This window comes from Nipponia nippon, unplaced genomic scaffold, assembly GCF_047370975.1.
Source record: "Nipponia nippon isolate SJK-2023a ecotype South Korea unplaced genomic scaffold, ASM4737097v1 scaffold_3, whole genome shotgun sequence".
NCBI classification, from domain to species: Eukaryota; Metazoa; Chordata; class Aves; order Pelecaniformes; family Threskiornithidae; genus Nipponia; species Nipponia nippon.
The window spans coordinates 103539893-103562225 of record NW_028262347.1 but is presented as its reverse complement, the minus strand read 5'-3'; the positions used below and the strand labels follow the sequence as shown (position 1 = coordinate 103562225).

The 22333-nt window shown below is 39.1% G+C and overlaps 1 protein-coding gene and 1 long non-coding RNA gene across 4 annotated transcripts in view; one reads left to right on the top strand and one right to left on the bottom strand.

Annotated features, from left to right (window-relative positions):
* The window catches only part of USP54 (ubiquitin specific peptidase 54), a 105521-nt gene extending 84394 nt beyond the window's left edge, over window positions 1-21127 (bottom strand). Inside the window, exon 1 of one of the 2 annotated variants that reach the window (XM_087763859.1) lies at window positions 20996-21127. The gene's annotated coding sequence lies outside the window, so the exon portion shown is untranslated. The remainder of the gene's footprint in view (window positions 1-20995) is intronic. The other variant, XM_087763855.1, reaches the window with a different exon arrangement.
* An 80-nt stretch (window positions 21128-21207) lies between these two features.
* Window positions 21208-22333, top strand: part of LOC148054811 (uncharacterized) — a 66291-nt gene continuing 65165 nt past the window's right edge. For both annotated transcript variants that reach the window (XR_015706186.1, XR_015706187.1), the window contains exons 1-2: window positions 21208-21443; window positions 22161-22222. This is a non-coding gene — a long non-coding RNA (uncharacterized LOC148054811). The remainder of the gene's footprint in view (window positions 21444-22160; window positions 22223-22333) is intronic.

Sequence of the window (22333 nt, the reverse complement as noted above, 5' to 3'; positions counted from 1 at the left end):
ACTGTGTTACTTTGCATTCCATTACAGTAAGGGTCCTCCTATTTATTCCAAATATCTCTATCACCTGCTAGATTCATACAGCTAGCTATAGATTTTCAATTTAAAAGCAAGAATTTCTGGCTCTGATAGTTAAAAAGAATACCATTTAAATATGACCAGAGCCTGAACAAGCACAAACCTGTGAGTTCTCCCACATATATTTGCCTGGAAATGTGGAAGCTAATGATCAATATTTAAATAATGAATGTCAGCAACAACTTCTCTTGCAGATATGAACATGACCATCCAGCTAGGAAAGCAAGGTACGTGATGAAGGAAAAACATTAGAATTTACAGAATTTAGCCCAAATTCACTGTGGGATCGAGAAACAAAATAGTAGGATAAGAGCAACCAGTCATCCAGCAGAAGAGAGAGTCAAAATCATCCCCTCATATCCAAACCAATAACAGGCATATCTTTCAAATCACCCTGATCCTTTCTGCGATACGCAAAAAACCTTCACCCCTTAAAAGCTCCAGAATGTTTCCCTGCAGGATGTTGGACCCCTGAAGTTTCCACATCAGACATCTGCCCTGCATTCAAAGGCTTCTCACTACCTCTTGTCCAGCTGTCAGAACAGGTTCCCTCACATAAACATTTCAAAATGGCAAAGAAGTAACAAATAAATAAAAAAGAAAAGAAAAAAAGAAGGCAAAAATGTAAATTGGAAGCAGCTCACAATAAGTTATTAGAAAGATGGAATACTGAAATGATGGAATTTCCTTCACATTTACTTAAACAAAAAGCCCCATTAAGAAGTGCTTGAAGCTGTGACAAATTCCACTCTCAGGCACAGAATTCAGGTTTGGCTGGCTACACTGTACACAGGCTGTTGGCTTTGACTCATGCAATCACTTATTTCTCTTTGAGAAAATAAAAACTAAAATTGCTAAGCAAGGTAATTTCCAACTACGATGATTAAAGACATGTGTTCTAGGGTATAACAATGCAAGTAGAGACTCGAAGTATGCTAACAACACATGTTACAGCCTCAGGTAACTGAGGCTGCACTCGCTTCTCAGTGGAGAAATACACAATGGAAATTGGGAAAGATTTTATAAACAAAACAATTACCTACAGTACATTCCTTGTTTTCTTATGATAATAATATGTTGAGTCCCCAAAGTGCTGGACTGAAGTCATTAAGAAAATGAGAACGAAATAAAGGTTGACTACTGACAGGCCTGTCAAGGGCAGAAAGTGGGAAAAGCGAGCTGAAAATCTTGTATGGTATACCTAGTACTTATGTAGTGAGGTACCAACAGAAACAAGATGAAGGCTACTGAGTTAGAGGACATTAGAAGTGGAAGGACTGGCAATATGGAGGCCGTCTGCATCATCATTTTGTCTAGTAGATACTGTCTCAGGGTAAATTGTCTCCATATACAAACTGTTCATTTTTTAATCAGCAACGTTGCAAAAAGTGTATACGTACTGTTCATCAGTCTTAAAACAATGTTGTTATTCCAAATACAACTAAATAAAGAAAATGCTTTATGAGAAACAACAGTCAATTATCTGAGGAACTGGTCCTTTGTTCCTGGTCCAAGACCTAATCTGCATTTTTTGGAACAATTTTAAGATGACTTGCCTTGCCCTACCTGTCATGGATGGGCCTTACACTTGACAACTTCCTGCCTTCTTGAAATAGCCTACTACATACGCACAAAAAACTATGCCTTCCAGTTCTCTTTTGGGGGCTTGCATGCTCCCTCCTCTCCTCAGTCAAATTATTTCAGTCTTTCCTATTAGGCCCCATTTTCTAGACCTCAAATTATTTGATTACTCTTCTCCCAGTCTCTGTTCAGCTAAGCTGTGTTTTCTTAGGGCATTTGCAACACTTCAACTGAGGGCTTATCTGTAGATAAAAAAAAAAATAAAAAAAAATTAAAAAAAAGATTGTTCTGTGTGTTTTACAGCCTATACTCATATTTTTATCACTCCTGATATAACGTTTGCTCCTTTTACAGTGTCAAGAATTCTGGAGAATTGTCACCTAATTACTTGTTCCCTACCCTGTATTTGTGTATTTCATTATTTCTGTTAAGTATAGAACTTCAATCTGTCCCTATTTATCTCCTAAGGCTTTCCCGATTTTCTCAAAATACTTTTGTACTCTTAAACTTGTGTCTTATGTATATACATTCCCTCCAAGTTTTGGGGGCATTTTTAGTTAATCAATTTTGTAAGCACACTCTCTATTCTATCACCAAGGTCATTAACAAAAAGATTGAAGTGGAGCAGAATGAGTACAGACCCAACAGACCGTGGCAGATCCACATTCAATACAACCATTTCATTTTGACAGACAATCATTAATAACCACCCACTAGGCACAGTCATCCAACGAGTCTTGCTCCTACTCTACAACAGTTTCTTTCAGGCCACGTTTCTTCACTTGTTTGCAAGATCATCGCATGAAACACTGCCAAAGAACTCACTAACATGAAAATATTAACATTCACACTTTTCTTGTCAATTCACAGGCCTTATTGTCATGTTACAGGAGAAAATTAAACTGGCATAACTGTTTACTCTTCCTAAATTCATGGTGGTTGTGACTCATATTCTTGTTGTCTCCCAGAGGCTTATACTTTGTGCAAGAATTTGTTCAAAATGCGGAAGATGAGAGGAATAGTCTATAATTTCTTGGCTCCTTTCCCTCCACCTCTCCTTTTGATTTTCATGTATTCCAGCATCTCAAATACCAGCTAGTGGTACTGAGATAGCTTTGGTCAATTTTTTTTTCTGTTTAACATGTCAAAGGATGAATTTAATCAGATCCAGCCTAATAGATAGCCTACCCAAGTGTTAAGAAGTATGCAAAGGCTTGCTTCAGGTTTGACATCCATCTTATACATCATCTGTGCTTTTTATTTTCTTCTTCTGCTAACTGCTGCTCACTTATACTCCTCTTCTGCTAATATTTTGAGGATGTTTTCATAGTACTTACTTCAAGTACATCTCACAAAATTGTACTGCCTATCAAAAACCCCAGAAGACAGAGTCACAGATATACTGGCAGCTAGAAGCACATTGCGGTAAGGGCAGCTCAGCGGGCAGAGGTGCTCCAGTGCAGGCAGAGGTGCTCCAGTGCTGCCTGCAGGCCATGCAGCCCTCCCCGAAAGGTCAAGACAAGGCCCCAGGAGAAGGAAGGGCTACTTCTAAATGGGGTGGCCATTTCTAGTTCAAAGGCAATGCAGAGGAGATGTGCAATAAGACAGGAACAGAACCGGAGCTCTGCGATCCAGGCTTGCAACCACACCAGCTAGGGAAGACCAATTAGCAGATGGTTTGCAGTATATTAGTGTTGCTTCTGTGTCAGTTATGAAGTCTGTCTCTGTACACCCAGCTAGGCAGATAGAGCTGGGTTGGATGGGGGGGCGGGGGGGAGGGCAGCACAGGTACTTTGTCCACATACGCATGCGTATCTACTGAATAAGGGATTGCAGGTAAAAAAAGGGGATTAAGCCTGACATAGACGATCCTGTGGATACTCTGGCTCTCGCAGTGTATTTGCTATGATAGCACAGTGCACAAAACCAGCGACCCTTCTGTACATTCCTATGTTGTTGCACCATTACCCTTAGAAATGTTAGTTACTTGCTGTCATTGCCCAAAATTAAACTACATAATAATAGACTCTTATTATAATACATGCATATGTGGCAGTTTAAGATGTAAATGTTTGATTTCGTTATTTTAAAATAGCAACAAAGAACAGGAAGAAAAAAGTTTAAAGCAGCTGTAGTGCAGGTCTGCTGATTTTTGCCAGATAACACCTAAGTTTTCTTAAGTGTATTGTAGGGTATTCACCATGCACCCAAAATGTTTATTTCCTTTTCACAAGAATTATACAATGATTGCATAAAACTGAAACCTGTTCATTATCTTCTGCGTACACTAAGCATACTCATAGCCTTCTAGCCCTTCCCTTTATTGAAAAATTTTATCTTGCCATAAATACCAGAGGCCAAAAGTAGGATACTGTCATACAATTGTAAATTTATAAAAATGGATAGTTAGGATGCAAAAGTATCTTTCAAATTAAGTAGTTCCTCCAAAATTTGTCTGACACATTTATGGCAATACTTTATAAATAGCAGAGCAAAATCTAACAAGTTTAACATTAGAAGAAAAAGAATGAAAATACTACTTGTGTAGGTTAAGATGGTAAATTAATACTTAGCTTCTGGGGAGTATCTGACTTTATCTGGTTAATAGTACAAATACTAATGTTTTTTTGAAGAAAACCATTCCAGACACACCCTGCTTTGTCCACCACAGAAGGAGGAGGCTAAAACACTGATTTATCATGACTTAACAAGATACTGACCATCAGCTGAACTGCATTAACTGACTAATGCACTTTAGTCCAATTACCCTGAGAAGCAAAACATGTTAGTATAAACCACTAGCAAATTAACTATATATACTCAAGGGAAATCTCAGACAATATACTAACAAAAGAAGATTTATGTTGCAGCTGCTCAGTCACTTATTTACAGCTTACCACATTTTTCCTGATGAGGCAAAGTAATTTACAAGGACAAATATTCAGGCTTCAACTGGTGGGATTTCAGGGGTTGGTTGGTTGCATTTTGCTATAGGCACACTTTAAAAAAGATTAATGTTTTGGAATCTAGTAAGAATGTTACGAATGTTACTGTTCTTTTTACTGATCATCTTAGCAATATTGAACACTAATAGTAATCACTATTAGATAGCATTTTACTATGCTAAAAATTTCAGGCCAAGTGGGCTGGCGTTCAGTATATTTTGAAAGAGACATTAAACAACAACTGTGTTTGATTTTCTATTACATGAAGTAGATTAATTACTACAGCTCCCATAACATAATGATTTCAACTCAAAGCTCAAGAACTTCATATGTTTAGGAAAATTAACATGGTAAGAGGCATACCTTGCAGATGGGATTTGCACTGCTGCTTCATATGTCACAGCTATTTCCATCAATACAAAAAATGACATTGATGCAGGCTCCTAATATTACCTTTAACCTTGGAAAGAAGTAAGAGCTCTCTCATATCTAGTTCACTACCTGCTACATGATTAGCTTCTACACTTTATTCACAACCATACTGGAATTCAATCCAAATACGTATTTAGTTTAACAATTCTCTAACAGAACTCGAATAATTAGTACAGTCTGTATTCACAATGCTTGTTTATGCTTAGTTTTAGCTGCAAGCTCAGTTGCATCTTGTCTATATGGTCAAGACCCATAACAAGAAATAATTACTGCTGATTAATGTATGTCCAGAGAAAGACTGAATTATGCAGGTGAGCTTCTGAATTAAATCTAATTTCTCTCTCTCGTGTAGAGATATGCACACAAGTTACATTAGCAAAATCATCTGTGAACTAGTAAGAATTCATTGTAATGTAGTTTCATTATGCTAGTTTGCATATCCTCCAAGACACCCCCCCCCCCCCTGCCCCGAAGAAGTTAAGATTTTAGAACTGTTTCTGTAAGAAGACAGACAGCACAAAATCCAGTTCCGCTTCTCACTGAGCTGGGGATGTGACAGTGCTGGAACAGCCTGAACACCCAAATTCTGTTCCCAGTTCTACACTAACATCCTCTGACAAGCCAAACCTCTGTGCCCATCCATTCTGGCTACTTATGATACCATGCCAAAGTTGATTTGTTGAAAACTTGGGACTGAAAGACTCAAAACAGAATTCTGGTAAAAAAAAACAAAAGTGCAAAACACGCAGAGAACTGATTTTACCTAGATTAATTTGAAATTTCAAACAGCAAAAGGAATGCTACCTGCTTACATAGCCAAAACACGAAATAAATCCTCAGCCCCTTGCTTGTCAGAGGAAGCCTTGTTTCTGGACATCCATCACAACAAGCAAGGGAGTGGTGCCATATAGAGCAGCTGACCCCGATTCCTACACATTTAAGCCTGGGTAACAGCTACATACAATTTGACAGGGAAGGCTGGAATAGAGGCTGATGTAATAAATACTCAGTGGAAACTAATGCTGTAGTGGCCCAGTTTGCATTCCTCTAAAATTTTAAGTGCTGTCATCTTTTCCATAGTATCAGCCCACCAACAGTTACTATTTGAATGGATAAGCTAAACCTAAAGACATTATTGAAGCAAAAAAGTTGTGCTTATTCCTTTCTTAAGTATCTACCAATAAACTGAGCCAGCCAGCCTGCTCTCCTTTATGTTTACTTCCCCTCTGGTGGGTCAACAGCTTTGCAACTTAAAAATTTGCTACTTTGAAACTGCAAAGTTTAAACTGATTACATTAAAAAAAATGAGATCATGTCCCTAGCTCTGTTTAAAAACGTGCTTATATTTTACTGGGTACACACAACTTTTGCCAACCTTATTACTTCTGCAGACACAGATGTTTGTTATCCCTGCTTAATTGGGCACAGCAAGAATGAATCTAGAGCCAGGGCAAAGACAGAAGAAGTTAGACAACATACTGTCTCACTAAAAACAGCTTCCACAAGCAACCTAGAAAGCTGTGCAATTGCATAGAACACAATGGGATCATTAAACACAAATATACTCCCAGCAAGGGCTAACGTCTCCCACAAAGAGCAAAGCTGCAGCCAAACACTTTGGATAAAAGTGCTAAAAATTTGTGTGTATCAAGGACTGTAAACCATATGGTCCTGTACACAGACTTCACTGAGATCTTCCTGGGGCATATAAAATTAACAGGTATTATATGCATAAATCCATTGTGCTTCTAAAGCTTAACTCATGTATAGTCCCTGCCACCACATCCCTGAAATATTAAGGTAGAACCGCAAAAGATACAGCAAAAGAAGACAAGAAGAGTAGATACTTAGGAAGGGAACAAGGGGACTGCAATAGAGGTCTTTATATCACAAGTGATTATGCATTATTTCACAATACTATAATCTGGAAAGCAAAGAAATTATGAGGTAACAGGTTTAAAAACAAATACAGAGATACAAATTCACTTATATCACATAAATTGTGGAATTCTGTACCACAGAATGTCATCTATGTCAAAATACAATTTGGTTCAAAAAGACTAGACTTATTAATGGAAGACAGGTTGATCAGAGGCAATTACAGATTACTCTAGATCCAGTTCAGGATACCCTTAAACTACAGACAGTCAGAAAGATAAAAATCAAACAATGGAAGACACATCTTAGACATACCTTGTTTTTTCACAATCTTTCTCTATGCATTTTCTTTAGGCCACAGTTGACACTGCTTGACCAACAGAAACGATGTAACCCTAGCCAAAAGCCCTTTCTAGAAAAACAAAGCCAAAACAAATAAAAAAGAAAAAAAAACCACAAAAAATCCCACACCAAACAAAAAGACCACATAACAAAAAAATACCACTGAACAAATAAAAAGCCATAAAAACAAAGACAACTAATTACCAATTGATTGTTGGGGACAAAGAATAAGAAAAAGTCAACTTGAAGAACAAATTTTAAATGATGCAACCAGAGAGGGGCACCAAGCAAAGTTCCTTCCTTTATTAACCATTCTCCTTGTTGTCAACTCCCCGTCTACCAACACAGAAAGACAATAAAGGAGGTATGATATTAAGTCCAAATACATGAGCCCTGGTAGCAACAGGTATAAGGCTAAACTAAAAGAGCGACCACCTACAACCCTGCCATAAAACTGAGGGCAAGGAGGAGGAGAGAACCCCATAAAGCTGAAAAACCAAGTGATTCTGGGGAGCAACCAATGAAAATAATGGGGTGGCAAAAGTTAAAAGATTCAGAAATGTAAAATGTGTGAGCTGGAGGAGAATGCCAAACAGTACCTCCTTACCGATTACCAACAGAATAAGAAACTGGGCTAAGCAGATTCTCGGTCTAACTCGGCATGGTAGCTCTCATGTTTTTCACTGAGAAGGGCAGGAAAACCAAATGTGATGAGCCAACTCAGTACTAAGGCTCACAAATGTTTGAAACCAAAACATCAAACTCAAGTTCTTTTATATTTTCCTCCATATTTTTCTTCTCCTTACTGCAAAGGATCTGAAAGAGCTAAGCAAGCGAGCAACATCATTGTACTTTAGCAAAGAGGCAGATCTTGCATAAAGCGTAAACATGCAAGGTGCATCAATTTCTTTCCCAATTACTTACATAATAGATATTGTTGCTTTTTATTAGTACATCTTGCAAATTTATACCATTTCAAAAATGCATGCTAGTACTTTGCTTAGCAATTCTACCTGATTATCTTTTCTACTAGGCAGTTATATTTCTGACCAAAACATAACTAAATATGCAGCCAAGTGACATACAAAACCTATGTCATTGATAACACTAAGCTTTCAATGCTGGCATCCTGGCTGCATCCAGATATCTGCAGGTACCAGTAAACTTATTTTCCTGTTACTTCATTCAATGAGAATAAAAGATTCACAAGGCTGAAATTTAAACAGCATAAGAAAACAGGACTGATTCCAGCTGTAAAAACATCTGTGTTTCCAATCCTGGGTTGCTGCCTAAGGCAGCAACAGTCACCGAAGACACAGAAATTCTCTCCTGGGAGAAACTTCTGTCTGCAAGAGAGAGGTTACTCCAGTTGTGGAAGCAGGAGAACAGATATCATTAAAAAGAAGATAAATGCTGCTCTACATTATTGTAGTCTAAATTCCAAATAATTTCTGCTGTACCAGTATACATTGATAAAATCCTAGTGCAACAGAGGAAAAAATTCCCTAATGACTAAAGAATCTCCAAAGCAATTTTGCCTTGAAACAAAGATGCTGGTATTTCCTCCAGAAAGACACTTTTCTTTATGAAAATGTCAAATGGATTTTTGGCAAAGATACAGTTTTCTTATTCCAACTTCCAGTTTTCAAAACCATGGTTTCAAAGATCTCAATCTGCCAACAGGGCAAGAAGATAAAACAAGTTGTGACATTAAGTCCAAGTAAGCTTAGAGGAAGGCACTAGATTTGGCATTGCATTTCCCAAGGAACATGCGAATGACAGGCAAGCACATACACATGCTTCCTCCTCTGCCCCCAAATTCAGAAATCAAGACATTTAAGTGAATGCTATTGAGGCAGGAGAATATAATTTTCTCTCTCTCAAGTCATTTGGATAATTATAGCCTGCAAATAGTGCTGAACACTTGAAGGAACTATTAAGTAATTAGACTTTGCAGGTGTGTCATTTATTTTGTAAAACACAGACAGGAAAAAAAAATTGACAGATACACTTGTTTGACCATTAGCTGTTCCAGGAAGTTCCTACTAATACAGAAAGTTACAAGTGTCCATGTTTCAAAAGCCAGAATTCAAGCAATTAGCTTTGTCTAGACTGATATGTGTAGTGCTCCATTAGTATTATTATGTTTTTACAAGATCAATAATAAAATCCTCTGTGAAAGCTGACTGGAAAACCACAAAGAATGGTCTTCCAGAAGTGCATGGACAGAAGATAAATCCTTTGTAGAGTAATAGGAAGTCCTACATATCCAGCTGCTGTTGCAAACATACCTTTTGTTCAAGGAGTACATTGTGCTACTATTGCTTTTCCTTCTGAGGAGGTAAACTGCTTGTGATGAAGGATTACGGACAGCACTATTAAAGACAGAACTAGTCACAGAGAGCCTTCATGCTGTCCTGAGCTAGGGCACTTATGGATGATAAGGTAAAATCCTGGCTTTCATTAAAAGGGACTGAGGGTTTATCACCCTCCTAAAGATCAAGAGTTTTTCCACAACCTCTTTAGAGCAGCCCAGAGTTGGCCTTCACCACCCCTTCACAGTCTTAAAATCATCACTGCTTCTCATTAATGTGATAATATTATCAGTCAACGGAAATTCCTTCGGTAAGCAGCTACGACAACTTTTCCCCACTCCAACAAAGAAAAAATAAACAAATTTTAAAACCCACACTAACCAAACAGGTTAATACTCATTAAAAAGGGGGGAATGGAAGACCCTTCACTTCATTTGACATCACTGTCCTCTGTATTCAGTAGCTGTTGGGTTTTTTGGTTTTTTTTTCTAAGAACAAAGAATGTTGGCAGAATTAAAACTGCATGACTACACCTCTAAATAATGGAATGGGCAGAGGAAGGAAAATTCAAACATTAATTTATGTGCTAAAATTCTATTTATTGCCTACAGTCATCGTGGGGGAGGACAGATATGAGATCATTGTGGGGGGAAAGTGAGGGGCAAGCTATTTCCTGAACTGCTTTTCAGTTGTTACCAATTGTGTGCAGTCCAAAACAAGCAGCTGGATCTCACTTCGGCATTCACACTAGAAAGCATCGCCAGCACCTACCTCATATCAAAGTAATTTGGCAAACTAGAGCAGCCATGCAGAATACCACTATGCAGCACCAGTGGCTCTACTGCACCGTCAGGCCCTGTACCTGGAGCTCTCCTTAAAAATACGTAAATGAAAATCAACTATTTGATCTTCCTCCAACACCAAAGTATAACACTGAGATGTAAAATGGGTATGTAAAACAAAACTGACCTCAGTTAAGTCTAGGACCAGTTTCATCAAGAAAATATTACTACTAGATAGAGAAATAAGATTTCTTCCTCCTCACTGTAACTTTAAGCAGGTATTAACCTCTTCATAAAACTATACTAATTATACTATAGAGGCATAAATTATGATAGTTTCTATAATTTCTCCTTTCTCATGACATAACTCTGAAGACAAAAGGATTTTTCTCATACAGTCTCAAAAAAAATTCTCCTGAAGATTTTTTTTAATCTAAATGGATCTTTTCCTTCTTCTAAAAGACTGAAAAGTAACTGACAATGCTATTCTTTTAAAAACATTTATGCAGTTCAGTCTGCTTAACAGCTGATTGCAATAAAACAAAATTTATTTTTGGCCTCTCTCTTTCTTTGTTTGTATCAGTAACAAAAAAAACAAAAAAACAAAAAAAAAACCAAGGAAAAAGCCCTAGTTATTTGAAGCAACAAGCTCAGCAACAGGCACATTATACAGTGCCTTGGTGACTTCCTGCCTAAAACCCATGCTAAACTCATCTGGCAGGTCTGAAGCTTTGTCTCAGTTTTACGAGGAGAAAGAGTATGCTGCCTCCCTTGCTCTATTTCTTCTTGTGTGCATTATATCTAAGTTACGCTATATCCTACCAACAGCTAGAATTTGTTCTGAATATTTTGTAATATGTGTCAGAATCCTCTATTTCTTGTACAAAAATTAATGTTCACTTAGTCAAGTTCCTCCATAATTTATTAAAATTCAAAACATAGAATTATGTATTTTGTTAAAGTCCTCTTAGGAAAATGGCTTGATCTACACTAAATATTCACAGAAATATTCTTCAAAGCAGGAGTTAATCTGTCCATGGCCTCAGCCGCTTCTCAGGACAGTTGGACAGCAATTTCTCTGCACTCCTTTTCTTCCTGAGCTGGTGCCTCTCATTCTTCAGTCTCATGTGACACCATTCTTACTGAAGGAATTTACTGAGCACTCCAAACGATCAGCTTATGTAGTTAAGAACAAAGCATGCTGAAGAGGAGGAGCGTGATCAACAAGTAAATCAGAATCACAGAATAACTGAGGCTAGAAAGAACCCCAGAGAAGGTCTCTAGTCTAACCTCATGCTGAAAGCATGACCAAGGGGTCAGATGAGGTTGCTCAGGGCTTTATCCATTGGGTCTTGAAATCCCCTAAGGAGGGAGACTGTATAGCCTCTCTTTCAAATGCATGACTTTGGAGAAAGGCATGTCCTAATGGAGAAGAAAAAAAAAAAAAAAAGTCTTCCTTACCACCAGTTGAAACCTGTCTTGTTTTAATTTATGTCCACAAATTCATAACATACTTCACATGCTTCTTGATGAAAGTTCCTACTGCTTATTTATGAGTGATTTTCACAAATGAAATGAGGACGTTAGTATGACTGGACAAATGAAGACATTATGATGTCCTATACAAAACAGAGACCTATTGGCACTCCGTATCAGCTCAATAGGCTTGTATGACACAGAAGTAGTGAAAATTTAGTATGCAGAAAACAAGGAATTGCCACTGAAAATTCTCAGAGTTCAGCATTTCCAAAAGCAGCATTTCCATTGTTTTACTGAAGTATCGAAATTTGAGTGTTGTTAATACTCAAGGCCATTTGCAATTACAGACAAGATGAATATCATAATTCATTCACATCTTTGGATAACAATACAGGCCCCGGCATTTAGCATTCATGTCTACTCAAATGAATTCCAGACAAGCTGGACTAAGAAGAGGAAGGGAAACCCATGAACAACCTGGAATATTGTTGCACTTTTTTTTATTGATACCATCAAAATAAAGTGGGGGGATAGAGACATAAGGAAAGAAGCACTACAGCTAGCATATCCATTTTCAGACCTGACAGAGACAGCTAAATTTGAAGTAAAACAATACTAAAACAAATTAGTATTTAATGTTTTCTGCTGTGAAAATCCAAATAAAAAAACCATCCAAAGATGTTTAAAGAGTTTAGGATTAATTAGAAATTTTATTTTAGGCTTTGGATTCCTGTTCAATTTTACATATTTTTTATTTACTATGCATACATGAGACAAAATATCTCAAAGGTTAAAATTTATTGATAAATGACATATCAATCCTAACTCCTGTACAAATAGTATATACACTCCTTATCAGAGGAAAAAAGTGATATAATTTTGTAATCGATACTTTAAGTAATATTTTTCACAGCAGAATTAAGCAATTCAGTTGGGCATGACACTGCAACAGTCATGCATTTTCCACCTTTTCTCTCCCAAAACCTCACGTATTCCTTTGCAGAATAAACCTGAAAAATACGATCTTGCCAGTACTGATGCTTCTGCCGAGAAACGTTCCCAGAGCTACACAGTCAGAAAAAGCAACTTCAGCTTGAAAATCGTCCTTAATCCTGAGAAGCTTTCTGTTCTGGTAGAGATGACAAGACTCCACCGTTTTCTGTCTGTGAACACTGCTGGTTCCCACCAGAGCAAGAATTGAATACAGTGGAATTGCCCAGGTACCTTCCAGGCTGCAGCTGTGATAACAGACAAACAGGCAGAGGAGAACCCATCACAAGCAAAAACTGAACAGAGAAAAACACAATGGAGAAGTGGTAAATAGCTTAATTTATGTGATAATTATACTGCTGAATATGACTGCTATAATTATTAACAACAGTAAATGGACTGACTGAAGAAATACATTACTAAATTAATTAAACTACCTTTCTATCTCTCCCAAAATGGAAGAGGCCTTTAAGAAAATACATTTGAACAACAGAAGGTATTTCTTCTCAAAAGATGGCTATTTCCATATCGAACCTACAGTCTTAAAGCCAGCTATCTAAAGGGAGAAGATAATATAAATACCTGTTTGCTATAACAGGAAAGTTATATTCTCTCCTTGCCCATTCTGTCCTAAAACAATGCATTTTAAGAGAAACGTCTAAAACAACGTTTTACAAAGCTTCTCCGAAAAAATTTGTGGAAGTTGTCTAGCTTCAAGAATTTAAACAGATTAGGAGCACCTTAAAAACAGCACTTTCAATGAAAACTGTTGTTCATCCTGCAGCACTGCCAAGCTCACACTGCAGCATTCTTTCCTGGTTCTCTTTGAGAAAAATAAATAAATCTATATTTAAAATCTATCAAGCATCCATAATCAAAGGATCCTGAAGTTTTTGTTGGCAACGCCTTTTTAAACATACTTCAAAAGTATTTACATAAACTCCCCAGATATCATCTATAACAATGTAAGTACTGCATAGATTTGTTGTGCATAACAACGTCCCTAATAGACATCACAGAATGCTGCAGCTTACTAATCACAGGTTTTATGAAGTTTTGCTGTCTATTCATTAGCATGTCTCAGGTACAGTGTAATGGAAAAGTTTTAGGGAACAGGCAGAGTATAAAATCACCACTTTTTTTTTTTTTTTTTTTTTAAGTTTTCCTTCCCTTTCCCCCACCATGACCTATTTTCTTGAATAACATGCAGACCTAGTGAGGACATTAACCTGTTTCCATGTCACAGTACAGCTCACTTACCGATGTGCTGAGATGCATTAGCTGTTGTTTATTGATCCATTTATAAGTTCATTCTACTGAGAATACCAGCTGGAGGATCAGAAAGTCTTTTGCTATACTCTGCTTTGTGACACACTTTACTGATTAACTATTTCCCAGAATACATTTATTTTAACATTTTGTGGAAATACTTACAGAAGATTCCTCCTCTTCAAACAGTCTCCCACGTCTGAATCACTCTAACATATTTTTAGTCCATTCATTATTTTCAAAAGTCAAAATGTAATAAATCACATACCTTTTTTTTTAAAATAAAAACATAAGAATTACATGCACCAAACATTATCTACTATGAATACTGATTTACATTTTACCAAGTATTAGAAATGAACAAGCTACCTGGTCTTACTCAAGAATGTAAAATGCCAAAACAAGTTTCACGCAGACCTGGGGGGGGGGGGGGGGGGGGGGGGGGTAGTTTCCCCTTGACTCCCTACAGGCTTCTCATATGCAAACTGTTTCCCCCCCCCCCCAGTATACAGTGTGTGCTTCTCTATAAATTTTGGTAAGCCAAACTGTACCATAAAAAAGAATTCTATACAAAACACTAACATGTGATTATTATTTATTACAGTTCATCCTACCTCCTTCTGCCTTTAGCATTACTAACCTTTGAACCAGCAATTACTTTCCGCTTATTTGCAATGCATATACTTAGAAAAACCTACCTTTGTGCCAAGAAGTGTTTATACCATTTTGTAAGCTTGACTACATTTTAAAAATAGATGTCAACAATAAACCCACATTCACTGTTCCGATTTAAACAGGATGGGAAAGCAGCTGAGCTTTAACTGTCTGAATTTTCCTAGCCGTAAAAGACGACAGGGGAAAGTAATTCCAAAAGCCAGGCTTCTAGCCTTCAAATTCAAGGACTGCAAGCTTGACCAAATCCATGCATCAAATCAATTATGGCAGAATGTAACAAGCCAGCGCCTACTGCAAAATAATTAAGCAAAAGATCACCAGGGTTCATGTCCTGTCACACTTTTACAGCCAACCACAGTTCAGTAAAGTCTTATCTGCAACATAAAATGGCATTGTTTCAGGCTTGGAGAGATGTTCAAAAGAAGGAAACATTCACAATTTATATCTATGAGTTTTAAAAACCTGATTTCTCCAATTCTCAAAGAAACCCCAAGGATTCAGTCATTTTGCTTTTAATGACAGAACCCCTGGGAAATGAGTGCAGTGCAATCAAAGGAGTGGGAAAAAATGACAAAACAGATACGGATCACATCCTGTCTACCAGAAATGCTACGCAAAAAGGAAGATACTGCTCTAAGTGGGATGCTCTAACTGGAAAAGGGAGAGAAAACAAATGGGACCAAGGATACATGAGACAGCATTATTTTTATTTCCTGCAGAAGCATCTGAACAAAAACAGCTTTCTTCCAACACCTTTTGAATCAGTTAGCCAATTTCCCACATTTTGAAATAAAAAAAGTAGGGATCTCAGAAATAATTATGTTCCTACAGACTACATGAAAATTGATGGTCAGGTAGAGGAAAAAGACCCAATTTGCACTTTTAATGAGGGGAAAGTAGGAAAATTCACCTCTTATATATTTGATGTGGCAGCCGGACAATCAGTACAGACTATCCACAGCACTTCCCTCTTGTTATTGAGGACAATGGGATTAAGGATTGGAGGAGAAGGTAAAAGGAGATAAAAAGACAACCCAAATACATACAAATGTAAATTTTATTATTTCTGCAGCTCACAGAAACCATGACCTGCAGACAGTAACTTGTTTTAATAGCCTTACAAACTGAGAATAACTTGGACAAGTATTTAAATTTCTTGACCTCCTCCTGTTAAGGAGGTTGGCTCGAAACATCTTACCTCAGAATGAATGGGAAAATGGATTATGCGCCTCTATCTGCGTATTTCAAATATTTTGTTGAATCTACTTTATGAAACCCATGGAAATAATTTTCCATTATGCTTTTTACAGCATTGAGCACAATGAAGATACTCAATGAAGAACAAAGGAAGTAGACACGTAATAGCGATAATATACTCTGAAAGGGCTTCCATAGATAAATACAAACCTGGATACAACATGTGGAAGTGTTGGTGGGATGACTCAGCTCCTAATGATATTTCATTTAAGTTCATTTTCTTAGCAGCAGCCTGAGGTTATTAATAACTCCCAGTACGCTACTTAGAGCTGTGGCTTCATTTTCTTGTTAGTGGTAGCAATAGGTTCTTCATTAATGGTTTTAAGATAATGCTGGGTTTTGCCATATGGTTGTATTTGTATGAGGGTTTCTCATGAAAAGCCAGAGAGTGTAAGAAATTGTTTCTATATTTAACTTCAGTGTCCTCACACGCACAACAGACAATTGGAATGGACACTGTTCTAGTATTTACAAGTGCAAACGATGCTCAATGTTTACTGCATGTTCTGTCTAAGAGGACTACAGGGACTTTAAACAAGAGAACATATGGATAAATCAGAGGATTGGTAATGCAATACTGAGCTTTTCACCTCTAGGTCATTGGTTCAAATCTAAACTGGTCAGTAATGAAGGCAAGCTATTATCATCTGACAGCTCTGGCCTTTGCAAATTGATTTGTCAGGCTCAGTTCAGTTCCCATAAAACTCAAAATTCACCATTACGGTTTGCATTCCTGAAAACAACTTCACCCCAGCAAAGAAACAAAAAATTGAACAGAGACAGAAGTAATCTCTTCCTCCTCGCGCACCTCCTCCAGACCAGAACCTAGGGAGAGTGCCAGAGGAACACTGAAAATTACACCACCAGTAACACAGCACATAACTCTGTGGATAAAGATTAGTTTTGCCTCTCAGATACCCAATTATAATTACCTCTGTACCAGTACAAAGCTTTCAGGTTTTTTATTACTAAAGAAAGAAGACACACCAATATGCAGGTTTAAAAATTGAAATTTCACAGTGCTGCTTAAAGACTTCTTTGGATATCTTGTTCAAAGACACATTTCATAAGGCTGAAGGTTTTGAATAAAATGGTCACAGTGTTCTATAAAAGTAATATCAGATATAATATCCATTTTGTTATGATGTATTTGTAGCCAAAATGTTTAAACAACACTTGTAGCAGCAACACGTAAGAATTGCATTTCCTGCAGATGGGTTTAATTCAGAAAAGGATTTATTTACAAGTTACTATGAATGATACTAGAGAAGTCATGTTTTTACAGTATTTCTTCACAGCTATGTTAGACAGAAAATGTACAGATTAGTCCATAACAGCACATAATTTTTGTTCAAATTATGAAAGCATGCGGAAAGTTATTTTAAGCCTCAAAACCGTAAGTCTAGCCTCTTCCTTTGCCTCTTAATAGTTTGGCAATAATCACAGCAAGATCTCTGAAGGTACCACAGTTCTCCATTTTACCAAGTGATAACTGCTACAGAAGTGAATAGAGACACCAAGTTTTAATATAGCACCTTTAAGATCACCTTTACTTCACATATTTAGGGCACTAGACAACAAAATCTACTGGAAGTTTTATACTCTACGAACACAAAATGTTACTTCTAACATTTAAGACTATAACAGAATGCATACAGCTCACAAATCTTGGAAAGTGTGGAAAAAATAACTTAAGTAAGAGCCTCCTGCCTTCCTTGCCGGTTCCTTGGTTTTCACTAAAGCATTGATAAAATACTGAAGTTTTTCCTTCCTTTTCCAACAACTCCAGAAACAGAACGCTTACTGTAACTTTAGGAAAGCCATGACAGGTTAACTTCCCAACTGAATGACTGCACATAAGTTCAGCAAGCTGAATGATTGAGCTATAAAATCAGAGTAGCATAGCCAAGTGATACCCTAGTTTGGCCAAACACTAGTCCTGTGCCCCACAGACAATGGTTGGTGAGATCCACCCAAACCTTTTAACTTTCTCAGGTCACAGAAAAGGAAACCACATGTATCAAGTGACATAACAGAGAGAAAAGAAGGAATAAACTGCATGCTAAACTGGTGTGTCAAGAGACATGATAAGAGACCTATAAATTGTGTCACTTGCCTTAGAAATTGTCCAGGCTGCAGCTAGGAGATGGTTCCTCCTAGCAGTCTCACACAGAGTGCAAGCCCAGGAAAGGGGGCTGCCTACAGATGAATGCAAAATCTTAAAGACTAAAGACTGCCTATTACTTAACTTGCAGTTAACAGGAACAATAGAGAGATCCGTGCAAGATGATCAAAATTCCTTGAAAGTCAGTAACAAGATTTCTTGCTGCTCCTCTCTGCCATCAAACACTGTGTATCTGTGCTAGGGAATGACCTTCAGTGACAGAAATACACAATAACTTTGGAATGGTGACTGCAGCCACTATTGATAGGAAAGAAAGAAATTAAAAGGCAAAGTTTAGACAAAGGCAAGAAGTGGAATATTTCAGAGAACAAATTAAAATGTTTCAATAAATGTGGGTGGAACATATGTTAGGAAACTGAAGGATGTGTAAGGGATTTAAATTTCAGAAGGCTGCATGAGAAAAATTAAAAGACTAGTAAGTTCTACAGGTGCCAACAGGCATGTTTATTATGACTTACACTTTTATTGGTTCTGAGCAGTAAGGTAAGCAGATTTCAAAAAAGAACAGCTGTGACGTTTTATTATTCTTTCATCCTCCTACCTCAGTTTCCTTTTTGTATCACCTGCTGCATTTTGCATAGTTGCACCAAAAGTTATTTGGGACAGCCGCAACCGTTCTTTATATAGATAGGTTTATAGAGTACTCAAACACAATGGAAGCTAAATTCTGATTAGTGTGGATAGAACCTACTATAACTACAATAATGCGATACCTAAGAGCTCTGCCACTATTCTTTCACCTCTAGGTAACAAGGTTTTTGAAGCTCCACAGCCTGGGAAATAAACACACTTTCTCTTCTATGTACTCTCCATGAAAATTCGCATAAGAAGGCTTAATGCCTAATAACATCACCAGGACTGGATAAAGAAGGATTTAAATTCCCATTATCCTTTTTAATGAACTCGTGAGTACAGTCTCAAAATAGACTGTTAACCCAGAACAGAGAGAACAACTGACATAATTTTTACCTGCAATGACTGAAAGAAATGAACTGAAATGCTATTACAGCTGTCGCTAGCATAAAGAAAGCAAAATTTCTAAATTATGTGGGATAACTGTAAGTAAGTTTGTCTGTACGGGACAAATCAAGCACACCCTTCCCCCTCACATCACACACACACCCCACACCCCCCCCCAAGGACACTGTGGGGCAAAAGGCTTCCTGGCAGGCATCACCCGGGGGCGGGGGGGGGGGGAGGAGAGAGGAAAAAAAAAAAAAAAAACAAGACTCCTGTTTAATTCAGTCTGAATGATATGCAGCATGCTTGATTAGATATACTCTTGATTAGGTGCTGGAATAGAATTTAAAGAGTATCCTGTCTCATGAAATTACCATTATTTCCATCACTTCCTAAATGAGAACAGATTTCAACACACTCATTCAAATTTTTTTACCCCATAATACATTTTTGGTAATTATTTTTAAAAGCTGTCATGTTCAAGTTATGTATAACCTCACCAGTTTAGTTCTCAGCACAGCAGTACTTTCTTTCCCTCTGGAAGCAAACACAAGACTATCTATATTGCTATTGTTGCTATTGTTTTCCGAAACTGCTATTCAATGTCAAGTATATTGCAGCACAAAACCTTTCAGTCATAGATTTTCTTTTTCAAGTCTGAAGAGTAGCACAAGCTTAGAGAGTTTTGTTTTCAGTACATACCTCTTTCTTTCAAACTGCACAAGAAATTACACAACTATTTTTCCTCCCATTTCACATGCATATTTTTTCCATGATTATAACACTTGGAATTTGTTCTGAAATCTGAAAAGCTCTCCAAATTCTTTTCGCACACGCGATCAGCCACTACAATACTCACAACAACTTCACTCCGCTGAAAGACCAGAAAGCCATTGTGTCTGCAACTTTTTGAAAGCAGAAGGTGTATATTGTTATGATTTCTATTTAGGGCTATAATCCTCACGAATCCTCACTCATAATCCTCCTACTGAACGAAGGGTTTCAAGCGAAATCAGATCTTGGAAAAGCAAACAGCTTCTGCTTTTTTTTTTAAAAAGAAAAAAAAAAGTACATGCTTTTGCCTACCTTGGACCAACATAGTAAACAGACTACTGTAACTGAGCAGCTTCTTCTAACCAACAGCTTCTGCTCAAGTTTAACTTTTAATGGCAGTTGATCACATCTGAGTTATTAACCAACACAATACAACGTCAGTGATATTAATTTCAAAGTTCCCTGCTGATAAAAGGCCTTTTTAGCCTCCAGTATCCTCTTTTTCTCGTACCTGCTACCTCTCCTAAGGCTGGCGGGCGGCAGGCGTGCAGAGGGGACCCCTCGCTTCCAGCGGTGCCGGAGGTCAGGCCGCGGAGCCACGGCCGAGCCGCAGCACAGAAACCCTGCTGACCGCAGCCCACCCACGCGTGGGCTGGCCGCAGCCACCAGCGGGAGCCCGGCCCGGCGGGCAGACGGGGCTGCGCTGTTTTACAGAGCTGGGAGGGTCACCGCGGGGTCTCCAGGCACATGGAGCAAGCAAGCAGCTAAGGGCTGGTTTGGGGATTTTTTCCTGAGGGGACGGGACAGGGAAGAAACCCCAAGTACTGCCGAGAGCGGCGGATTGCGCCGCGCCCCGCAGGAACCCGGCCGCCGCCGGCACGGCGGTACAAACCGCCCCGGCCCCTCGCCCAGCCCGCCCCTGCCGCTGAGGGGAGCGGCGCCTCCCGTCCCGCCGCCGGAGCCACGGCCCCGCTGCCGCGAGGGTCAGGAGGGCTCCGGACAGTCACAGCAGGACCCCGCTGGGGGGGGGGGGGCGGCGGTGCGGTGAGTCCCTACCTGCCGGCGTCGAGTCCCGCCGCGGCACGCAGCATCCCCTCCCCTCGGCCGCCCTCATCCCCCGCTGCTATAGCTACGGGGAGCCGCGGCAAGCGCCTCTCGCGAGAGGCGCCATCTTCCCGCGAGAGCCGCGGGCCGCGCCGGCGGCGAGGGGCGCCTCCTCTCGCGAGAGGGCTGAGGGGGTCCAGTCCCGTCCGGTCCCGTCCGGTGCCGCCCAGTCAAGTTTGGTCTGGTCCGGTTTCGCCACCGCCATTTCTCATTCCCTTAGGCCAGGGCAGCCCTTCCCCGGGTCGGGGCGCTTCAGAGGGCAGGCGGCATAACCCGGTGTCCCGTCCCAGAAGGGGCGAGAGGTCTCTGGTGCGTTTAACCCCCTCGTTGAGAGGCAGCAGCCCGTAGAGCTCTCGCCGGACCCGGCCCGAAGCCAGGGCGTAGCTAGGAAGAATTTCAGGTGTGTGGAGCTGACTGCGTCCCGGTAAACCCCCTTGCTCTGCGGAGGTGGCGGCGCTCAGGGGTCAGTGGTCCCGCTGCTTGCAGAGTGTGTATAATCCAGCAATTGCAAAGTATGGGCTGGGATGGGTGTGGGATATGGCTGGAGCCAAAGGTAACAGTCCAACACGTTCGTGTCTAGCAGAAGTTTACTTGTAGTTCATGGGAGAACTGGGTTTCCTCACAGGTTAGAGCCATAACATCTTATGTTCAACATCATCTGTCCAAGTACTTCAGGTGCCAATTCAACCATCTCAGGAGCTGGGAAAATTTGAATAAGATCTCTTACAAATTTGTGTTTTGATTTTCTGAATACTAGACAATGTGTAAAATTAATATTAAGCTCACATTCCCTGAACTGCATCAACTGCACATTGCAGTATATGATTTTCCTGTCACCAGTAGAAAGTGCTGGTTATAATATTAACTCTGGCATAGTAGTATTTTTGGTGATACCCAAGAAACACATTTCAAGCCCACTGAAATAAATGGGTCCTTTCCTATGAATTTAGGATCATGCATGTAGAGAAAGTCTGAAGATGACTGAGGGGACTGCCATTTCCATGAGCAGTTGGTATCTCAGTGCTAGCACCCTGGACAAACAATGTAATTAATTAGTCAGACTGAAACATGAAGACATGAGGGCTAATACACTTTCTTTTCTGCCCTTGTATTTCAGTGTTCCTGACATCTGAGAGATATGTCTTTTGTAACAGTCCTTAGAGGAGTGCCGCCAGCTCTGTAAGTTGTGGAGGATGTTCTTTTTATCCAGTTGTTGAGCCCCATGTTTACTTATAAGAAGTGAGTGAGTTGATGCATAATGTTCTGTGTCTAAAAGACGTATTCCTGTAT